The 22,052-nt window shown below is 42.5% G+C and overlaps 1 long non-coding RNA gene across 2 annotated transcripts in view; it reads right to left on the bottom strand.

The window, feature by feature from the left end:
* Positions 1–1,043: 1,043 nt before the first annotated feature.
* Positions 1,044–22,052, bottom strand: part of LOC149747472 (uncharacterized) — a 39,424-nt gene continuing 18,415 nt past the window's right edge. Inside the window, exon 3 of one of the 2 annotated variants that reach the window (XR_016387900.1) lies at positions 1,044–22,052. This exon is cut by the window's right edge and continues 15,154 nt beyond it. This is a non-coding gene — a long non-coding RNA (uncharacterized LOC149747472). The other variant, XR_016387901.1, reaches the window with a different exon arrangement.

The following is a 22,052-nucleotide window of genomic DNA, read 5'->3' as shown; positions in this document are numbered from 1 at the left end:
GATTGACTCTGAAGCACAGGAATGCAGGACAAGAGAAGACCAGCCTATTTAGAATGGAGGAGGTGGGCTAGGGAGGAATCAGGTAGGCCAGGTGGGACCAGACTATGAAGAGCCTTGTAAGCTCCACAAAGAATCCTCAACTTGGTGAATCAGGCAGCAGGGAACCATTCAAAGTTCTTGAGCTGAGGGGTGACTCTACTAATTAAGGCCAGTGATGATGCAAGCAATTCCTTACAAAGTGTTTTATTTTGCAGGTCTTTTTTCTGTGCATTTCCTCATTTGATTCCCACCCATGTGGTTGGGCTCCCCATTTGCCATATAAGCAAAGGAAGAGTCCTAGAAATTATAATATGCCAAAAGTGCTAGTAGCAAAGCCGAAACCAGAATGTAGGTCTCCTGTCTCCATACCCTAGTCAGTGAGGGGCAGTGGGGACTGCGTTGTACTGTGGAACATCTGCCATTCTGGCCACCTAGCATCACTTCCCCTTAGCCCCTCCTTCCCTTTTGGAATCTCTCCCTTCCACCTCTCACTCCAAGTGATTCTAGTGGGGCTGTCAATCGTGTGGTCCTATAGTGGGTGGGCACAAGGCCAGGCTGACCAATCAGAATCCTTCCCAAGGATTAGCATAGATGCTAAGGGAGGGATAGTCTCAGTGTTTTCTCTAGGGCTGGCAACAGTAAGGATCACAAAAGTCAGGAGTCTCTGGCAACTGTCTTTACTGTCATCTGGGGAACGACTGCTTGAGAAGGAAGAGAGCAGAGAGGACAGCTGGGCTGAGAGCTAGAGGGCTGGAGATGGCCCCAGTGACACCAGTGAGAGCCCCCAGGTTAAGCCATGCCTGGCCTCTCAATTGTCAGAGCCACTCTGACTGCTTTTCTTTCACTTGTACCTGAAGCAGCCCTGACACACAGATTTAGGAGTAAGACAGACTTGGGTTCTCTCTGAATCTCATTTTCTCCATCTGTAAAATGGGAATAATCAAACTAACAGACTTCCTGGAGAATTAAATATACTTCATAAACTATAAGGTAAGAAAAAGAAAAGAAAACAGAAGGAGAGAAAGGCGTAAGGGAAAAGTATAATAGGAATGAATAAAAGTTACTGCCATTTGCAAGTAATATAATTATCCTCAAAGAAATTTTAACCTGCAGGCATTATAATAGAACTCGATAATCCAAATTCAGAATCTAATAGTGTTTCTATATTCCAGCAATGACAAATTTTAAAATATAATTTTTTAAAACAACTCGTTCACTCTAGCCACAAAATCTATAAGATTCCCAGGAATAAATCTAACAGGAGATGTGCAAAACCTCTATGGAGAAACCTGTAAGTCTATATTGGAGGACATGAAAGAGGGCCTATATAAATGGTGGAATATGCCAAATTCACAGATGGGAAGGCCCAATATTATAAATAGGGCAGGTGTTCCCCCAATTTACTTTATAGATATAATACAATTTTTGTCAAAGTCCCAATAGGGTTTTTCATTGAACTTGAACATTTGAATCCTAAAATTTATGTTGGAGAATAAATGATCAGAAATACAAACCCTAAAAAAGGAGGACTTATCCGATAAGACATCAAAATCCACTCACTCTAAGGCTGTAGTGATGAAACCATGAAATACCAAATACAGATTTGTTATGTCCCACTGTTAAGGAATGCCTTTTTGGATTAGTTAACAATCCAAATTAGGAAGTATTTTAAAACAGTGCGGTTACTTTCAAAATGACAGAATGGACAGTATTTTTTATTCACAGAGCTCTCTCTCCTGTAAGAGGATTATACTTTCTGTGACATTGACATCAGGTCTGGCCACGTGACTTACTTTGGCCAAAGATCTATGAGGTTGAATGATGTAATGCCACTTCTGAGCAGATGTTTTAAGAACCATCACATTGTACCATGGTTTTTCCCCCCTTCCACCAGAGCAGCATATCCCAAATAGGGTCACTGGGTCCCAGAAGGAACCAGCTGGGTCCTAGAAGGAAGATTCTTTGGAGAGAGCTGCAGCCAATCCTGGTGTAGGGTGAGCAAAAAATAAACATTTGTTGTTTTAAACCAGTGAGATTTGACATTTGTTACCTCTGCATAACTTAGAGAAGCTGACTGATACAGAAATATAACCAATGAATTGATAAAATTTTTGTTCTTTGTTAAGAGTATAAATGGCAACCTTTTATAAGTAGTACATTGATGCTTTACATTGGTTTCTGGTCGTTCTAATAAACAGAAGCATTCCTCCCAAATATTTACAAGGATTTATATTTTTAAACAAGTTTGAGGAAATGCCACTGTCTTCCACAATGAAATCCATCCTTCATTTTAGGATATTAAAGACTGCAAAGTCCTGCAATGAGGAAAACTTCATTAACTCAGTGTTTCCCAAAATCACTTGGTGACAGAATCTGCCATTTAATGTATCATGAGAGTTTGGGACACAGGTTTTTCTCAAAATGATTTTTTTTCTTTGCTATTAGGTGGTAAGCACTAGGTGCTTTACATGTATTATATCATTTAAATATTATAACAACCTCTTTTATTTTAGTTTTATTTATTTTTGGCTGCATCGGGTCTTTTCGTTGTGGCACGCATCCTTCTCTCTAGTTGTGGCACGCGGGCTTTCTCTTCTCTAGTTGTGGTGCGCAGGCTCCAGGGCATGTGGGCTCTGTAGTTTGTGGCATGCGAGCTCTCTCATTGAGGCGCACAAGCTCAGTAGTTGCGGCACGCGCACTTAGTAGCTCCGAGGCATGTGGGATCTTAGTTTCCTGACCAGGGATCGAGCCTGCGTCCCCTGCATTGTAAGGCGGCTTCTTTACCACTGGACCATCAGGGAAGTCCCTATAACAACCTCTTTGAGAGAGGCAACACTATTCCTATTTTACAGCTGAGGAAATGAAGGCTTAGAGAGACAAATGGCTTGCTCAGAGAAACCACAGCAAAAAAAAAAAAATGGCGAAGGCAGGGCTTGAATCCAGGTCTGGAAACAAAGACTGAGCTCTTAACCCACCTAACTTCCTCTTGCCTCCAAAATCACCTCCCGGCTCTGGAGCTAATGGTTGATGCTGCAGTATCCACTGAATCCAGTTCTCTCCAATTTACGCCTGACCACACCTCCTCAGGCTCCTCACACCACCTTCGTGACCATCCCCTTCTCACTCAGGGCTTCCTTCCTGCTACCGTCCTTACACTTCTTCTCCATCCTTAAGCCTTCTTTGAGGCTTAGTTCATGACCCCTCCTCCAAGAAGCCTTCTGTGACTACTTCTCTCCACAGTGAACTCTCTCTGACTTTATACAAATAGATAGTGGAGCAGAACATTTCCCTGAGATGTAAATTCTCAGACACCCCCTTAGACCTACTGAATCAAAAACTCCAGGGAGGGCTTCCCTGGTGATGCAGTGGTTGAGAGTCCGCCTGCCGATGCAGGGGACACAGGTTCGTGCCTCGGTCCGGGAAGATCCCACATGCTGCGGAGCAGCTGGGCCCGTGAGCCGTGGCCGCTGAGCCTGTGCGTCCGGAGCCTGTGCTCCGCAACTGGAGAGGCCACAACAGTGAGAGGCCCGCGTGCCGCAAAAAACAAAAAAACTCCAGGGATAGGGCCCAGCTGTCTGGGTTTTAACAAGTCCTCCTGGTAAGATTCCAATGCACTTCAAGTTTGAGAACCACCAGTCTAAGCCGACAACTTTGGTTCCTTTCCCCTGACCAGCAGTTAGTGTAGGAGACATTGGACAAAATTCTGGACATGTGAGATGAGTCTGTAGGGAGGGGGCTTATGGGAAATTTCCTCATTCTTAATAAGAGAAATAGAATGAAAGACTCTACTCATTAAGATCCTTTTGTTTCAAACCGTAGAAAGTCCAGCTAACAGGAGCTTAAATGAATAGGGATTTTATTCTTCTCACTTTCAAAAAATCTAGAGCTAAGCAGTGGCTAGTGTTGGCTTGATGGTTCAGCAATATCTGTGATTCTCTTGGCTTTTCCCTCTGAACACAGAATGGCTGCCACAGATCAAGTGCAACATCATATTCTAGGCAGAGGGAATAAGTGAGGAAGGCTGCTGCAAGCCACATCTGTCCCTCTTATAGGGGAAAGTAGAGGCTTCCCAGAAGCCCCCAGGAGACTTCCATGTATGTCTCACTGGCCAGAATTGGCCATGGGGGCACCTCTGGCAGCAAGGGAGACTGGTTAAGTGGGTATTTGGGTTTTCCAACCTCTATAATGAAGGCAGGCAAAGAAGGGTTGGGAATGATGTGGGGTGAGCAAATCCACAGTGTCTTCCTCACTGAGTTAAGGTCTAGCTACCCACAGCTGAAAAAGTTCCTGACAGGAAGTGGTACAGTAGGTGGAGGGATCAGTAAAATGGTGCAGAAGTCAGGCCCAGGGTCGGTGTGCAAACTAATGATGCTCCACCACAGTAGGTACAGATTTCTCCAACATGCCTTTCTGCTTCTCCTATCTTGCTGTCTGTTTTCCACATAAGCATTCCTCCTGGAATATCAGAGGAATGGGCCCTCAGAACTTACCAAAAGATGCGGATAGGGTAGAGCAGTTCAGGATCTGAGGTGGGAGAGACCCAGGGCTAACTTCTGGTCTGTCACTTCCATGCTGTGTGACTTTGGGCAAGTGTCTCCACCGCTCTGAGTGTCAGTTTCTTCATCTGTGAAATGGAGCTAATGAGAGCCCCTGTCTCCCCTCAGGGAGGTATGAGGATAAAATGAGATCAGCTACATAAAGCAACGAGCTCTGTGCCTAGTACTAAGGTAAGCGCTCAGTGAACTGGTATCTATTGTCACTATTATCAATTATTTTAGCACAATCCTGCTGTGGTGGAGTTGAAGATGTTGCTGTTTAGACATCAGGCCATGGAAAATTAGTGGGCAGGGTTCTTATTATACCTCCTTTGAGGACTGCCTTAATGAAATACAGAACGAAATTCTTATTAGCACATCAGTCATTTCTGTGTAAATGAGTGTCATCCTAAGAATGAAAGTGGTACCCTTGAGTGTAGGGGGAAGAAGATGCCAACCCCCTTAGCCCCTTTATCAGCAGCTCAAGCCTAGTGGGGGGAGGGGAGGTCAGTGACTGTCCCCCTCCCAGGACGGAGGTGGCCGGCATTCTGAGCTACCCTCCGCATTTCCTGACATTTGTGGTTTAATCAAGCCCCATTAATCCCTCCAAGTTTCAAAGCCCAGCACAGGAACCATGAACTCCTACGGCCTCTGACGGGAATTGTGTGGCTAAAGCCAACGGGAACTCTTTGAAAGGTAATTAGTGCCCTTTGAATCCAGGGCCCCTTGATTTTGCTTCCTGTCTTTAAATGGTCACAGGAGATTTTGCAGCAAGGGGGAAAACAAAAAGGCAGCAGCAAGAGCTCCTTCCACTGGGCCTTCTGCTGCCTGTCAAGTTGCGCTGTGGCCTGAGAGAGGACGCTTGCGAACGTGGTCAAGGGTGGATGAGTTGCTGAGGAGCTGTTTATTCATTCATTCATTCATTCATTCAGGCTCATGCTCTGTGCCAGGCACCATGCTAAGCAGTTTTCATTGATGTGCAGTTTTCATTGATCACTCATTCAGTTTTAATATCTCTGTGTCAGACACCAAGCTAGGCCCCACAGCCCTAAGCTTGTTGTTTAGTGGCGCAGGCACACAATAAACAGGTAAATAAATAAAAATAATTGCTTTGAGAATAAAGTACCAAGAACGAAATAATGTTCCTTCAGCGAAGAATGAAGGAGAGTCTTTACAATGGGGAGTTAGGGAAGGCCACTCTGAGGAGAGAACGGTACCAGAAGGCACCAGGAGGCACCACGATACATATAAGCCAGTTATTTAATACAGGGCTGTAGGGGATAAGGGATTGATAGAGGGTTGTACTGGTTGCCATGGAAACCCATGGGTCAGGATCAGCTCTGTTTGAGGAAAGCTTAAGGATGCTTTCTTAGGAAAGGAGTCAACACGGGCTAGGTAATGCTGTTGTAAAAAACCCTGGAATATTAAACCACAAAGGTGGGTGTTTTGCTCAACACATCTAGCGTGCCATGGCTGTGGCCCTGCTCACACGATCATCGTCAGTCCAGGACCCAGTTGCTGTGGCAGAAGGAAGAGAGAATTCTAGAGAGGCTTGAAACTGCTCTTCAGTGCTCCAGCCTGGAAGAGATTATGTGTTATTTGTAACCACAACTCATTGGCCAGATCTTGTCACAAGGTCCCAACCCAACCACGAGGGGACCAAGAAGTACTACCCCACAACACGCCCAGGAGAACAAGATGTGTTTGGTGAACAGCATTAAGCACAACCTTAGCGGGTGACTGTGAACTGAGCCTTGCAACAGAGAAGCAGGACACGTAAATTGCAGACAGAGGGAGAAGAATGTGCAAAGGCACGGAGGCCTAAAACAGTCTGGAACGTTCAGGTAGTTAGAGTGCTGGTAGGACAGGAAATAGAGCTGGAAATGTAGTCACAAAACCCTATGTGATGGGTACCATTATTATCTCCATTTTTGAGATGAGAAAATTGAGGGCACAACTGATGAGGGGTGGGGCTGATATATGAACCCATGTGGTCTGATCCCAATGTCTGAACTCTAAATCTCTAGGCCACATTGTCTTTAAGATAGGGAAGGGCCAGATTACAAAAGCTCCTCACTGCCAAACTAAGGATATTGGCCTCCACCGGCCAGGCAGTAACACTTACAAGCTTGTAGTTGTTTAAAATACATATACTTTATGTGCATATTACATATACAGGGATATTCTCCTCTCCTAAAAGAAATGTGGTCCCTCTAATTCTTCTTAAACTGGGAGGCCTTCTTTATGCATCTTTCCTTTGCCATCTTTTAACATAGATGAGGTTGAAGAGAAGTATTGCTTTCAAGTAAGGACACAGCCCAAGAGTAAGTATTAATGATCACTAAAATTCAGTTTCCCTGTCAGGGATCAATGAAGAATGGTGGCAAATGTGGCAAACTAGAAAGAATCATGTCCCATGCAAAAAGGGCAGCTGTTGGTCACTGCCACCCTATTGTTACATGTGGAAATGTGGGACATTTTTAGATACTTTAGATATTTTGTGAAATCTCCAAATTTAAAAATAATGACTTAAAGCATGGTGAAAGTCTAAGAAAATACATCTATAGATCAAAATACTCATGGGAGCGTGAGTTTGCATCTTCCATATGATAGATAGCCTCTAAGATGGCCCCAATGATTCCACCTCCTGGTATTTATTCTCTTGTGGCATCCTTTCCTACACTGAGTCAGGGCCAGCCTGTGTGATCAATAGAATATGGCAGAAGTGACAGTGTGTGGCTTCTGAATCTAGCTCACAAAGGCATTGAGATTCTACCTTGTTCTCTTGAATCACTCACTCTGGGGACAGCAGCCATGCCATGAGGACAGTCAAGCCATCCTGTGTTGAGACCCATGTGAAGAGGAACTGAGGCCTCCATCAACTGAACAGCCATGTGAGTAAATCTTCTTGGATAAGAATCCTTCAGCCCCCGTCAAGCCTTCAGGTAAGTGCAGTCCCTGCAAATACCTAACTGGAACCTCATGAAAGACCCTAAGCCAGAACTGCCTGGCTGAACTGCTCCCAAATTCCTGACCCATAGAAACTATGAGGGATAATAGACGATTACTGTTGTGTCAATCCAAGGGTGACAGACTTTTTCTATAAAGGGCCCGGTAGTAAATATTTCAGTCTGTGTGGACCATATAGTCTATGTTAAAAGTATTCAACTCTGAAATCAAAGTAGCCATAGATCATACATAAATGAATGGGTATGGCTGTGTACCAATAAAACTTTATTTACTGACAACAAGTGGTGGGCCAGATTTGGCCTGGGGACCAGTTTGCAAATCTCTACTTTAAGCCACTTTGTTTTGTGATTTGTCATGTAGCATTATATAACTAACCCAGTCCCTGAATTTGTGGAGTGACCTGAATACCTCACATTTCCGACCAAGCACACTGTTGGTGATTTGGAGGCCGTATCAGATGCTGCTGGCACTACAAGCATCGAGGGACGATGACCCCAGGAAGAGACAATGAGCCCAGGCTTGGGCAAAGAGATGTATGGACCCAGGTGATGACACAGATGCCTTTTGTTCTTCTTACCAATCAACATCACAAGAATGATTTTACTGCCATAATGGAGACCATTTCCTCTAATTCTCCCTGTACAGTCTGGTGCTGACCGTGAACTGTCTCTAGAATGAGCAAATGGGACAGATAAGGAGTAAGCCTTCTCCCTCCCCCAGTGCTGTGAAGAGTACACAGAGCCAGCAAGGGGCAAGCTCCTAAGCTGGTAACAAGGCTGAGCCTTAAGCCTTGAGCCCAGAACAAAGAAAATCCCTGTGGAGGGTTCTAGGAACACTGCCTCTTGCCCAGTCTCTCTGCTCCTTCCATATGCCCTCTGCAGCCTGTTCCTCACAGCCCCTCTGAGGACCCAGTTCCCACTCCTGCTGGGGTCAAGGCTACGGCTGGGCCAGAGCACAACCTGGGACAGACCTGAGCCTGAAACACAAATGTCCACATATGTGGTGGGTGAGGCCGCAGCGGGAACAAGGTGCTCAGGAGCTGGGGAGGTGGAGGAAGAGAGGCAGGGTGCAGAGAAATAAAAAGGTGAGGAGAAAAAGGAGGAAAGGGCCAGGAAGAGAGAATCAAATCATCCAGAAGAGGCTGGATACAGGGTTCAAACAATGTCGCCAGAATCTTGCCTCTCTCTTGATCCATCTGTGTGAATCCCGTTCTCCAGCAACCTAGGTAGCTCCAGCTTTTGGATTCTAAAGCTGCACAAAGAAGTGACAGTAGCAATCCCAGCAGCAGTTTTGGGAATACACTCTAGTTGACTCTCAGGTCACATGCCCACATGCTATAACAAATCACTGTGTCCATGGAATGCCTAAGTCAGATTGGCTTGGGTCCACTGCTCCAACCCATCCCTCCTGGATTGGAAGAAGAGAAAACCAGGGTGTTTACTAGAAGAAAGGGGAATGTTTAGGGTTAGGGCAGGACAGAGTCACAAACCATAAATGCCTCCTTTAGAGTTTACTGGCTGATTGAAAATTTCCTTTCCAATCCCTTCCTTGTACAAAAGGGGAGATCAAACTCCAAGAGGAGAAGGATGTGCCTGTGGTCACACAGCTTGTCAGTGGTGCTCTGCATTGAAGGTTTGTGTCCCTCCAAAATTCATATGTTGAAGCCCTGATTCCCATTGTGATGGTATTTGGAGGTGGGGCCTTTGGGTGGTAGTTAGGTTTAGATGAGGTCATGATGGTGGAGCCCCTATAATGGGAATAGTGCTCATGTAGGAAGAGGAAGAGACCAGAGGCACCAACTTCCCTGCCATGTGAGGGTACAGCAAGAAGGTAGTCATCTGCAAACCAAGAAGAGGGCCCTCAGCAGACACCAAGTCTGCCAGTACCTTGATTTTGGATTTTCCAGCTTCCAGAACTGTGTGAAATAAAATGTTTGTTTGTAAGCCACCCAGTCTATGGTGTTTTGTTACAGGAGCCCAAGTGGACTGAGACAGTGACAAAACCCAGGCATGATTCTGGGTCTTGCTCTCTGGCAACTCTCTCCTCAGGGGCAAGGCCAAATGAGCCAGGAACCAAGGGAGCCGGTGGGATCTGAGGCCAGCCAGGAATATTTATTGTTGCAGGGGGTGTCACGGTCTTTGAGCAAGGGCTTGCAGGGTAGGCAGAGTTTCTAGGCACGGAGGGCAGGGAGGAGGACTGGGTTTCCCCCAAAGGGAGTTCTCTCTCTCTGGCTCTCTCTTCCTCTGAGGACCTAACCATCTGGTGAGAGAATAAGACAGGGGGACCAGCTGTTGCTACAGAATGTGACCAGGACCTTATAGGAGAAAGCATTATAGAGGGGGGTGGGGGCCCAGGCACAGGCCTTTGTCCAGCTGGAGGAGGTCAAGGAGGCTTCCTGGGAGCAGTGATGTTTGAGCTGAATTTTTAAAGATGAGCACAAGTTAGCTAGAAGGAGAGAAAAGGCCTTCCCAATGATGGGACATCACATACAAAAGCACAGAAGTACAATAGTTCACGATGTGGTTGTAGAATAGTAAGTAGTTCCATATGCTGGATGTGCCAGAGAAAGGTAAGGACTGAGGCTGGGGGTGTCAGCAGACCCTGATGGCACAGCCTCATGTCTGAAGCTGACCAGAGCCCTGACTTTATTTCTCTAGCTCGGGGGGACTGAGGGAGGGCATGGGAGGATGTAAGATGGGCAGTGACCACTTGTAAATATGCAAGTGACTTTGATCTTGGGAGGGATGGAGGTGGCACAGGTTGTAGGGGGCAGAAGGTTGCCAACTCAAACCCCTTGACCAAAAGAGCAGTTCAGGAAGGATCCTGGGGTGACTTGTGTTAGCAATTCAAGTTTTGTGAAACATCTGTGGGGAGCTAACCATGAAACTTGGTGTTTTCTTTCTGGAAGACAGCTGGGCAAAATGAGCTAAAGCCTAAAACATGCATATTCTTCAACCTAGAAGTTCTACGTCTAGGAATTTATCCTAAGAAAATCAGTAAAGGTGAGAGCAAAGATTGAGCTTCAAGGAATGTTCATTGCCACACTCTTTATATAGGAAATAACTGGAGGTGAACTGAATATCCAAAAACAGGAGGCTGGTCTAATGACTAGAAATCTGATGGTGGACTCTTCTTTAGTCATTTGACTTGCTGCTATGGTAAAGATCAACGATTACCAGACATTTGTCCGTGGGCCAAGGCTGCCCTGTGAAAAAGTTGTTACTAGTCTATGGCAAAATCAGAAAAATAGAGACAACAACAAGATGTTCATAAAACTTTTTGTGTGTGTGTAAAACATTATCTCCATTCTACTTCTTTGGCTTAATGATGAGAAGGGTCGTTAACTTTTTTCTTCTTTCTAGGCTGCACATAACAAAAAATCCAATTAACAGAGGCATAAACATGTAGGGGCATATTTTTTTCACATTAAGAGAAGTCTGGAAGTAGCAACCACTGGGGAAGTTTCAGTGCTTACCAATGCTGGGCAAGTAGGGGTCTCTGTGATTCTCTTACCCTTTCCCTCATGGTCCCAAGAAGGCTGCCACTGCTCTTGGCAAGGTATATTCAAGGTAGGAAGAGTGGGGATGAGATGGTGTCATGACGTTTTCCCTTTTACAGGAAAGCAAAAGCTTTCCTAGAAGTCTCTAGCAGACTTCCTCTTATGTTTCATTGGCTAAATTAGGTCACAGGGCTACCTTCAGCTGCAAGGGAGTCTAGGAAATCAAGAATCTGGCAAAAGAAAATGGAATTTCCATGTTGGGTTTACTACTGATGACTAATTGCCAGGACAGGGTACACAGCCCCCTTAAACAAAACCAAGAAAGAAAGGGGTAGGGTGGTAGGAAATGGCTGTCGAGAGGGCAGCTAGCCATGCCTGCCACACTTGATGGAAAGAAAGTTGGCAACGTGAGATCAGTCTCCCCTAATTTTTTGAAGGTGAAATTTACTAGTTCATGAAATGCTGAAGACTAGGAACCACTGGAATAGATGACTGGTTTTCAAACCAGATTCCTATGTTGCCCAGAGTGTTTAGGGGCTTCTGTTAGGGTGAGAAGGCGGGGAGAAGGGTGGAAGTACTAGTCCCCAATCATCCTTCAACCCAATCATTTCCACTTTTGTCTGAATAATATCTTGAGCATCCACATGAAATTCCACTGGATGTATGTGCGTTTTTCTGTATATATGTGTGTATATATTGTATATATTCATATATCTACATGTTTATTCATGAGAGGAGGTGAGTTCCACGTCTGAAGACTCTGCCATCTTGATTCTCCACTCCTATCTACATATTTATACATATATATGTATTTGAGAGAGAGCGAGAGAGATCTAGAAAGATACACAGCAGGAGTTTCAAACTGGTGACCTCTGGTGCCTCGGTCAGTATTTAAAATCTCTTTGACTTTTGAATGTCCTCATACTAGCCACAGACTCTCAATTACTCCAAAATTCAAACATCCTGACATTTTTAATATCACAATTCACATATTTATATTAATTTTCATATAAATCAATTCACCCTCACACATTTATACTAATTTTAATACCACTTGATTCACACATATTTATTAATTTTAATACCATCCAATTCACATTTACATTAACTGCCTGGCCCCCCTGTGCATTTATTTTGTGACCCCTGAATACGCCAGGGCATTAACAATGGCTCTCTCTGGGTCATGGGCCGTTTTTAAATTTTTCTTTTTCCTCGTCTGGCCTAATTTTGCTAAAATAAACAGACGTGGCTTTTGTAATAAGGGGGAAAGACGCCATTTTAATTAAAAAGTAAGAACAATGGGGCCTGTGATCCCGTGAGCTGTTGGGCCATGCTCCATCGGCCCCCGCAGAGCCTGGCTCTCCTGCGCTGCCCCTGTGTCCCCTGCCTGCCTCAAATGTGCTGCCAAGTGAGCGGCTGGGGTCCCAGCCTTGCCCTATGAGTGAGGCTGTCCCCAGAGGTGTGAGTGGGAGACGGGGCCTGGACAACCTAGGGAGAGCGGGCCCTTCCTGGAAGAGTTTAGACACCCAGTTGGGGTCTGAGGCTCTTCCACACACTGAACTCCAGTGTGGGGACATGGTCCCTGCAGATGCCAACTGCTTTACTCTGACTGGGGCTGTTGATAGACATACTGCTTCAAGCTAATGTGGTGTCATCACAGCACAGCTTCACTCTCGGCTACTGCAAGTCACCAGGACAGCATCTAGTTTGAATCTTTTCTCCTTATGACCTAAAAAAATACAAGCTGAAATCTAAGCCACGCCTTTAACACTCTGTATCTCTTCTTCCTTTATTCCTCTCCCTTTCTTTCCCCCTTTCTCTTTCTCTTTTTCTCTTGCATTCCAGAAACTTCAAGCCAGGTGTAAGAATTTCAAAATTGTCCAATCTAAGCGACCTTCTGTCATTTCTTTACAGATGGAGACATTGAGGCTCAGGGAGGAGTGGCGACTATATCACAAACCTTCTTACTGACCGGCTAAGTAGCCTGTGGCAAGCAACTTGAGTGCCTCAGTTTCCTTTTCTACAAGGCAGGATGGTGTTGACACCTCCCAACCCTTCATATCCGAAGGTCCCCTGCAAGCAGCAGACAGGAGACTGGGCAGGAAGTGCTGGATGATCAGCAAAACAGTTGTCCCTTTACTCAAGGGCTTATAATTAACTGGTGGCTAAATTAGGTTTTTCTAGAACTCAAATCCTCTGATTTCTAATTGTAGCATCCTCTATAATTTATTTGGGAAGAAGGACTGGGAAGATAGTAACAGTAATACCTTTTGACATACTAGGTGCTACATTCCGTGCTTCAGGAATAGTGTAGCATCAGAGAAAAGAAAAAAATTCTGCAGTCCAGCTATGGCCTCAAGCAAGCACATCACTCCATCTCAGTGTCCACATGTGATCAATGGGGCGATAATAGTGTCTACCTAATCAGCTAGATATGAGGATGACACAAGAGCATGTCTGTGTGTGGTTAGACATTACCATGGCAAGCAGATGTGCACAAATGATGGAGTCTTTGCTTTCTCTAACTGATCTCTTTGCCGCTCTGGATGTTTGATAGCAGCCCACCTTGCGTTGCACTGTGTGTGTGTGTGTGTGTGTGTGTGTGTGTGTGTGTGTGAATCAAAGGAGCTCCCAGGAATCTTGCTTCCTCTACTTCTTTTTCCCTGACTTCTCTCTCTAGTCCCTGATCCTTCCTAGGCAGAAGGGACATCCCTAAACAACTTAGATATTTTCCTACCTGTGGTTTATGGTCAAGGTCCATCTTCCTGCCCATCAGGTCAAGGTCAGGCTTTTCACGTATTGATGAAACCCTAGGAATTGAGAAAACTTGTTTCTCTCTGAATAATTCAGGCTTTCCAGACTATTTCCTTGAGAGGGACTCAGAAATCCTATTTTGAGAGTCTAAAGCTGAACATCAACTTTTTCCCTTGAGCTTCTGCTGTAACAATCCTGACCCCCTGAAGGCAGATGGATGCCTCTGGCTGCCTCTGGGAAGGTGAGGTGCAAGGAAAGGGAAAGGAGAAAAGTACATGGAAATATTTTAAGCCTCATTATACTTCTGTGAGGCATTTACTCAGCACCTGACTTAAATAGAGCTCAATAGTCTTAGCCAATTTATTATTATTACCATTTATTCCCCATAATATCAGGTACTATCATTATAATCATTTCTGAACATAAGCAATTTTACTCAAGTATAACTTATATACTTACATACTTACATACTTTGTATGACACATACAAAGTGAACATACCATTTAACTGTCATCCTCATGCTCCGTCTCAGTCATTCCCCCTTCTCTGCTCCAAAGAGTATCCCCCTTCATAACTTCTAACAACATGGACTGGTTTTGCCTGGTTTTGAACTTGTACATGGAATAATGAAGTATGTGTCTATTGTGTCTGTCTTCTTTCACTCAAAATTATGATTGTGAGATTCATCCATCGTGTCACATGAAGTAAAAACCATTCATTTCTATAGCTCTTTAGTTTTCTACTGTATAAATATACCATAATTTATTTATTCATTCCCCTGGCAATGGACATTTGAATTGTTCCCAGTTTGGGGCTCTTACAGATAATTCTACAAACCCATTTTGTATATCTTCCGGTGCTCATTTGGACTAATTTCTATTGGGTATAAACCTGAGAGTGAAACTGCTGGCCATAAGGTGTGCATATATTTGGCTTACTAGACACCATCAGTTTTCGAAAGTGGCTGTACCGATTTTAAACCAAGATACGAAAAAGTTTGAGTTGCTCCACATCCTTGTCTACATTTGGTAGTGTCAAACTTCTTCTTTTTAGCCACTCTGATGAGTGTGCAGAGGTATCTCATTTAGGCTGAAAATTTCATTTCCCTGATAACCAGTGAGCTTGAGCATGTGCCTTATTCACCATTTGAATATTCTCTTGTGAAATGCTTGTCTGTGTGTGTTTCCCTTTTTTTAAGTTGATTTGTATTTTTCTTAATGAGTGGAGGTGCTCTTCATATGTTCTGGTTAACAAGTCCTTTGTTGGTTTTTCATACAGCAGATATTTTCTCTTCCTCTGTGGCTTTACCTTTTAACTATCTGAGTAGTGTCTTTGGATGAACAGACATTACTAATCTTAGTAAATTCAATTTATCAATCTTCTCCTTTATGGTTAATGTTCTGCTGAACTGTTTAAGGAATCTTTGCTTAACCCAAGGCCATGAAGATATTTACCTATTGTTTTAGTATTTAGTTTTAATTTTCACATTTAATTCTCACATTTAACTTTCAAATTTAATTTCACAAACCACTTGGATTTTTTTATTTGTGTGTGTGAGGTAGGGAATCAAGATTCATTTTTTCCCCCCCAACTGGATATCCAATTGTCCTACCACCATTTATGGGAAACTGTATCCTGTCCTCACTGTACTACATTGTCAATTCTGTCCTAAATCAAGTATCACAAACATTTGGGTCTGATTCCAGCCTCTCTGTCCATTCCATTTGTGTCTTTTGCTAACACTACATCATCTTAATTACTGGTTTAATAATACATCCTGATACTTGCTAGGATAAATTTTCCTAACTTTCTTCAAGATTTTAGCGGTAACTCTCAGCTGTTTTGGATTTTCATGTAAATTTTAGAATCAGCTTGACTTTTTTCACAAATGAAAGGGGAGGGGAGAGAGAGAGAGAATGGAAGGAAGAAAGAAAGAAAATTTTCCTGGAATTTTTATTGAGATTACGTCGAAGTTGTAGATCAAATCAGGGAGAATTGATATCATTGCAATGAACAAACATGAACATGTATTATACCTATTTTAGAGGTGAGAAAACGGAATTTCAGGTCCGGAATGGAGAGGTGTGACCCAGTCGTCTCTGAAACAGGAGGATCGCAAACACCTGAGGGGACACACTGTCAGGAATAACTCCTTGGGGATCACTGGAGGGGCTGAGAACTAGGCAAAAGAAGTCTTACACTCTGTCAGTTTGGGAAGAGAAATGTCCTTGGCCAGAGGAAGTACCACTGAGGGTGGAGGGAGAGGAACTTTTCATGTCCTATACCTCGGCAGAGCAGAAGTGCTTTAGACTCATCACCTGCCCTCACGGAGCCTCAGTTTCCTAACTCTGTGGAGCTAATAAACCTAGACTAACTTTACAGTGTTGGTTTCCATTTCAAGTGAGATCCTGGGGGTATTCTTTCATTCATTCATTCATCCATTCACAAAACAAACAGGTACTGAGTGTGACAGTAAGTACCAGATGAACTAGACAAAGTATCTGCTCATCTAGAGACGGGAAGAGACAAAAATAAAGAGATGATGAATAAATAATCACAGTAATGGCCAAGGGTCATGACTGCCTTGTGGTGGGTGGGACAGCCTCTTTGGAAAAAGATTTGGGAATACTTTGTAAACTAAAAGGGCTGCACACACTTGAGAGTCATTTTTATTCTGCTTCTTTCCCCCTGCTTTTTCTTCTCTAATAAGTAGAAGTCAGTATAGGACAAATTATAGTTAATTTATTCCCCCATCCAACTAAGCCTAGTACAATTTTTTTTTAATAATTACAGCAAATATTTAATGAGCTTAGCTTGCGTCTGGCACTGTTCTAAAACTTTTTAATTAACAGATAATTCACATATCATAAAATTCACCCTTTTTAAAGTGTACAGTTCTGTGGTTTATTCAACCATTGCCACTATCTAATTACAGAAAATCACCCTAAAAAGAAACCCCCCACCAAGGGTGAACCCTGATGTAAGCCATGGCCTTTGGGTGATGATGATGTGTCAGTGTAGGTTCTTTAACTGTAACACGTGTACCACTCTAGTGTGGGATTTTGATGGTGAGCGAGGCTGTGTGTATGTGGGGGCATGTGGTATACGGGAAATCTCTGTACCTTCTGTTCAATTTTGCTGTGAACCTAAAACTGCACTAAAAATACAGTCTATTTCAAAAAAGGAAAAAGAAAGACACTCCATACTCATTAGCAGTCATTCCCCAGTCCCTCTCTTCTCAGCCCCTGGCAATCACTAACCTGCTTTCTGTTTCTAAGGCTTTGACTATTTTGGGTATTTCTTATAAGTAGAATCACACAGTATGTGGCTTTTTCAAACTGGCTTCTTTCACTTAGCTCAATGTTTTCAAGGTTCATGCATGTTGCAGCATGTATCAGCACTTCATTCTTCGATGATTGAATAATATTCTATTGTATAGACATCACACATTTATTTATCCATTTATCAGTTGCTATGGACATTCATGTACAAGTTTTCAATCAAATATATGTTTGGTTCTTTTGAGAACATACCCAGGATAGGAATTCATGTGTTATATGGTAACTCTAAATTTAACTTTTTGAAGAACTGCCAAATCATTTTCCAAAGGAGCTGCATCACCTTACATTTCCACCAGCAACATAGGAGAGTTCCAGTTTCTCCACATTCTTGCCAATAGTTGTTATCGTACATCTTTTTTTATTTTACCCATTCTAGTGGATGTTAAGTTAGCACTTAATTGTGGTGTTGATTTGCAATGCCTTGATGGTTAATGATATTAGGAATATTTTCATGTTTTTATTGGCCATTTGTATATCTTCTTTTGAAAAATGTTTAAATCCTTTGCCCATTTTAAAATTGGGCTATTTTTTTATTGTTTATTGTTGAATTGTTAGAGTCTTGTATATGTTCTGGATACTATACCCTTACTAGATAAATGATTTGCAAATATTTCACCTATTTTGTGAGTTTTCTTCACTTTCTTGACTGTTCTTCGAATTACAGAAGTTTTAATTATTTTTCTTTGGTTGCTTGTGCTTTAGGTGTCATATCTAAGAAATCATTGCCTAATCCAATTATTTCTAAGTTTTATTCTAAGCTAGCTCTTAGATATGTCTTTCATTTTTAGTTAATTTATGTATATATATTGAGATAGAGATCTACCTTCATTCTTTTGCATGTGGATATTCAATTGTCCCAGAACCATTTGTTGAAAAGACTATTCCTTCCCTCATTGAATTATCTTGGCACCTTTGTCAAAAATCAGTTGTCCGTGGTAATTCCCCGGCAGTTCAGTGGTTAGGACTCCGTGCTTAGGCCGCACAGTGTGGCCAAAAAAAAAAAAAAAAAAATCAATTGTCCATAAATGTATGGATTTATTTCTGGACTTTCTATTACAATGATCTATACATCTATCCTATGCTAGTACCACAGTCTCGATCGTTGTAGCATTGTAGTAGATTTTGAAATAGGAAAGTGTGGGTCATCCAATATTGTCCTTCTTTTTAAGATTATTTTGAGTATTTTGGGTCCCTGGCATTTCCATATGAAATTTAGGATCAGCTTATCAATATCTTCAAAATCATCAGCTGGAATTTTGATAGGGATTACAATTAATCTGTAGATCAATTTGATCAGTATTGCTAATATTATGTCTTACATATGAACACAGGATGTCCTTCCATTTACTTAGATCTTTTAAAATTTCTTTCCATGAAGTCTTATAGTTTTCAGTGTACGAATATTTCTTGAAGGGCAGGTTTGCTAACAACAAATTATGTCAGTTTTTATTTATCTGAGAATGTCTTAGTTTCTCTTTTTTTTTTTTTTTTGCAGTACGCGGGCCTCTCACTGCTGTGGCCTCTCCCGTTGCAGAGCACAGGCTCTGGACGTACAGGCTCAGTGGCCATGGCTCACGGGCCCAGCCGCTCCGCGGCATGTGGGATCTTCCAATACTGGGGCACGAACCCACGTCCCCCGCATTGGCAGGCGGAATCTCAACCACTGTGCCACCAGGGAAGCCCTCTCTTTCATTTTTAAAGATAGTTTTGTGGAATGTTGAATCTTTCAATGACAGTCTTTTTCTTTATGAGCTTTGACTATGTCATCTCACTGCCTTCCGGCCTCATGGTTTCTAGTGAGAAATCAGCTATTAATCTCACTGAGGATCACTTGCATTCAAGGAGTCACTTCTCTCTTGCTGTTTTCAGGATTCTTTCTTTGTCTTTGACTTTCAACAGTTTGATTATGGTGTGTCTAGGTATGGATCCAAGCAGACAAATGAACTCTTTGTCTAGAGTTCATTTGGCTGCTTGGATGTGTAGATTAAAGTTTTTCATCAAATCATTTCTTCAAATGTTCTGATTTTCTCTTTTTTTTCTTGGGCTCTCATTATGTAAACAGTGTTATGCTTGATGATGTCCCACAAGTCTTTGACCTAACTTCAAGTTCACTGATTCTTTATCAGCTTGCTGCAATTTGCTGAGTCCCTCTAGTGAATTTTTCATTTTAGTTGTACTCTTCAACTTTGAAATTTCCATTTGGTTCTTTTTATGTAATTTCTGTCTCTACTGTAATTCTCTATTTGGTGAGACATCATTCTCACTTTCCTTTACTTCTTTAGACATGGTTTCCTTTAGTTTTTTGAATGTATTTAAAATAAAATATTTAAAGTCTTTTTCTACTGGGTCTAATGTCTGGACTTCCTCAGGAACAGTTTCTATTGATTGCTTTTCTCTTGTGCAGGGACTATAGTTTCTTACTTCTTTTCATGTCTCATAATTTTTGTTGTTGAAAAGTGGACATTTTACATAATATAATGTAGTGACTCTGTAAATCAGATTCCCCCTTATCTCCAGGGTTTGTTGTTATGGCTGTTTGTTGTTGTTATTTGTTTTAGTAATGATTCTGAACTAATTCTTTAGAGTTTGTACTCTTTCTTGTGTGTGTGGCACTGAAATCTCTGTTCAGTTACCTTACTGGTCAGCAAACGGTTGGGCAGAGATTTCCTTACATTCCTAGAACTAGTAGGTCTCCCAGTCTTTGCTGAGGTGCTCTCTGTGCAAGATGGGTTGCACTCTCAACACTCAGCCAGGCAGCTGATAACTCTGTCTTAGCCTTCACTTCCTACTTGTGCAGAGCCTTAAGGTTAGCCAGAGGTAAAAGCTCAGGATCTCCTCAGATCTTTCCTGTGCATCTGCACAGCTCTGGGCATACACACAGTCCTACACTTGCACATGGCCTTCTAGATTCCCGGGAATATGTCAGAGCTTTCCACAGCCCCTATGGACATCTCATTCTCCAGCTTTTCCTTTAAAGCCTTTTGGTTAGCTGATTGTTTTCCCCAAATATTATCCACTGCCTAGGCATCCCCAAAGTTAAACAATTGCCTCTAAGTATTTTTGAAAAATGCCCTCAGGGAAAAGGCTTTTTGTGCTGGGTAAGCTCCTAGTCAGTTCAAATAAAAACAGTCTTACAAGCGGGGTCTTCCAGTGAACCACCAGACAGGCCAACTAATGACAATAGTCTGGGAATGAGGCTTTGAAAGAGGTTCACCCCTATTCTGTCACCTTTGGTGGCTGCTAGGCTGCTGGATTTCAAGTCTACCATGGAGTTGGGGGTGGGAAGATGGGAATAGGGCAAGTTAAAATGCCACAAATGGCAGTGTTCTTACCAAGATTTAACCCTTTGTAAAATAAATTCTTCTTTGATTACTGCAAGCCTTTAGTTTCAAGAATTCTGAAAACTATTGATTCTGACAATTTTTGCCCATTTTGTCATTGCTTTTATAGAAGAAAGAATTTTTGGAAGCCCCACTCCACCATTTTCACTTTTCTAAACGTTTTACAGATATCACCTTATTTTTTGTCACAACTCTATGAGGTAGGTATTGTTATTGTCATTACCTCTATTTTACAAATGAGGAATCTGAGGCAAAGAGAGGTAAAGTGAACAGCCCCAGGCCACACAGACAACAACTGCTGGAGCCAGGATTCAAATGCAGAGGTTAACTCTAGGGCTGGCAACCTCACTAGGCTCTTTTTATTTTTTTTTTAACATCTTTATTGGAGTATAATTGCTTTACAATGGTGTGTTAGTTTCTGCTGTATAACAAAGTGAATCAGTTATACATATACATATATCCCCATATCCCCTCCCTCTTGCGTCTCCCTCCCACCCCTCTAGGTGGTCACAAAGCACCGAGCTGATCTCCCTGTGCTATGCGGCTGCTTCCCACTAGCTATCTATTTTACGTTTGGTAGTGTATATATGTCAAGGCCACTCTCTCACTTCGTCTCAGCTTACCCTTCTCCCTCCCCGTGTTCTCAAGTCCATTCTCTACTTCTGCATCTTTATTCCTGTCCTGCCCCTAGGTTCTCCAAAACCTTTTTTTTTTAGATTCCATATATATGTGTTAGCATACGGTATTTGTTTCTCTCTTTCTGACTTACTTCACTCTGTATGACAGACTCTAGGTCCATCCACCTCACTACAAATAACTCAATTTCGTGTCTTTTTATGGCTGAGTAATATTCCATTGTATATATGTGCCACATCTTCTTTATCCATTCACCTGTCGATGGACACTTAGGTTGCTTCCATGTCCTGCCTATTGGAAATAGAGCTGCAATGAACACTGCGGTACATGACTCTTTTTGAACTGATGAGGATGATTATAATTTTTGTGACTTTCTGTTTGAATTAAAAAAAAATCCCACAAGGACTCAGAGGTAAAAAATATACAAATCGATTTTCACTGCAAAGTAAAGGAGCTGTTACAGTGGAGGATTACTGGACTGAACGTCAATATTATGACATAGTATGAGTGTGTTTGGTGTTTGGTAATTGCAATCATTGTTGCTTTTGTTGTGGTCATCCATTTACAATGCTTGGTGTCAGTTTATTTATCTCTTGTAAAAATAAAATACAGTGTGTGTGTGTGTGTGTGTGTGTGTGAAAAAGAAAGAAAGAAAGAAAGAAAGAAGGAAAGGAAGGAAGGAAGGAAGGAAGGAAGAAAGAGAAAGAGAGAGGGAGGGAGGGACGGAAAAAAATTATGGTTTTCTCAGAGTATATGCCCTCACTAGGCTCTTTTGTCTCCCCAGGATTGAGAAAGGAGCACTGGCTCTGGAGTCAGGAAGTCTGAATTCAAGTCCTAAGTTTGCTTCTATTCTATTGTGTGACCCTGGATGCACCAGTTTCTCTCTGTGTGTCTTAGTTTCTCCATGTATAAAATGAAGTGGTTGGCTGATTATCTC

Source organism: Delphinapterus leucas, chromosome 15, assembly GCF_059928025.1.
Source record: "Delphinapterus leucas isolate spDelLeu-1000000601 "Yukka" chromosome 15, BTC_Dleu_Yukka2, whole genome shotgun sequence".
NCBI lineage: Eukaryota > Metazoa > Chordata > Mammalia > Artiodactyla > Monodontidae > Delphinapterus > Delphinapterus leucas.
This window is presented reverse-complemented; position numbering and strand designations above follow the sequence as displayed.